Source organism: Octodon degus, unplaced genomic scaffold, assembly GCF_000260255.1.
Source record: "Octodon degus isolate 3935 unplaced genomic scaffold, OctDeg1.0 scaffold00292, whole genome shotgun sequence".
NCBI classification, from domain to species: Eukaryota; Metazoa; Chordata; class Mammalia; order Rodentia; family Octodontidae; genus Octodon; species Octodon degus.
Genome location: NW_004524868.1, coordinates 1,908,847 through 1,910,381, shown reverse-complemented (window position 1 = coordinate 1,910,381; position 1,535 = coordinate 1,908,847).

The following is a 1,535-nucleotide window of genomic DNA, read 5'->3' as shown; positions in this document are numbered from 1 at the left end:
ACAGGGAGACCAAAAAAATAAAAGAATGATAACCTGCAAGGCTTTATATTAAAGGGATGCCACTTGAACATATACTCATAAGTGAAATTAACCAGACACACGTGTAAATATCGTATATTCTCCCTAGTATAACAACTCCAAAGAAGAAATACAAATAGAAAGATATAATACAAGTAAATGGAATGCAGCATCTCAAGGACTAACTAATCAAGAGAGGGAAAGGAAAAGAGCTACGAAACATGGCAATGTGAAGCCATATGTCAAGCCATACAGTTATATGTAAAAGATGAGCAAGGCAATGATCCTGAGAATATTCAGAAGATTCTCTGATGAACAATTAACCACTAAGAAGAATATACACAGTGTGTTATTTGTTGAAACTGTACTTCCAATTTGATTGAAACTGTCTCATTGCTATCTGTTTATCAATAATATTTAAAAAAACATTATTGAGGCAAGTTTATTTATTTACTTATTCATTTAATAGTTAAAAGTTTTTTCTAATAACTGTATTTGTTTTTGTGGAACCAGGAATTGAACTCAGACCCTTGCACTTGCCAGTGTAGCACTTATTCCACTGAGCCATCTCCCCATCCCTATTCTAATAACTATAATTACAGTGTTTGTTGAAATGAAAGCTGAAAGCAAATGTACAAATTCATTGATTAGCCATTGTGTATTGAAAGCAAGAAGAGGTTCCACACACCAAATAAACCAGTTTTGAAGTTTCCCAAGTTAAATTTATCAACTCCATATAATCTGTTCCGTTGCAAGCAGCAGCACAAACCTGAAGTTTTTGGTTATTCCCATTCTTCTCCATGACTTGACTTTTTTATTGTGACAGTTTTTTTTAAAATAGAGTTGGTCAGGTCCTAGGCAGCAGGACTGTGTGCAAAGATATGTGCTGGTTTCCATCTCCTCATTTACAATTTTGTTTGAATACTATTTTGTACTCTCCTCGAAAAATAAAAAAATAAGTTGAAAATATTAATGAGATCTTCTTTTTACTGTTCATCCATTTTTATTTTTAAAAATGTTATCACTGCATCTTGCTTGGAGACATTTTAAAAAATATCACAAGTAGCATTAAAGTTTCATTCCTATGGATTGAGTTGTGTGTCCCTAAAGACATGCTGATATTCTAGTCCCTGATACTTGTGAATGTGAGCGCATTTGGAAGTAACATTTCTGCAGATGCAATCAAGTTAAGATGGGATTTTAGGGGATTAAGTGATTTTTTCTTGTGAAGTGAGTGAGATTTGAACAGAGAAAGGAAAAATACCTTGAGATAGGAGGAAGAGAATGGTGAGATAAATCTGCAGAAGAAAAGGAATCTGAGAAGCAGGATTGTCAGCCACCAGAAGTTAGGAGGGACGTGTTAAAGGCAGAAAGGTCCCACTGGGATATTGATTGCAGTGGTGTCTCCCACACTACAGTAACATGAATTGATTTTATTTGAAGATATATAGTATAAGATCAAAGGGATAGTTATCTATCTGTTGTGGGGTTTTTTCCTGGCTTGTATACAACCACCC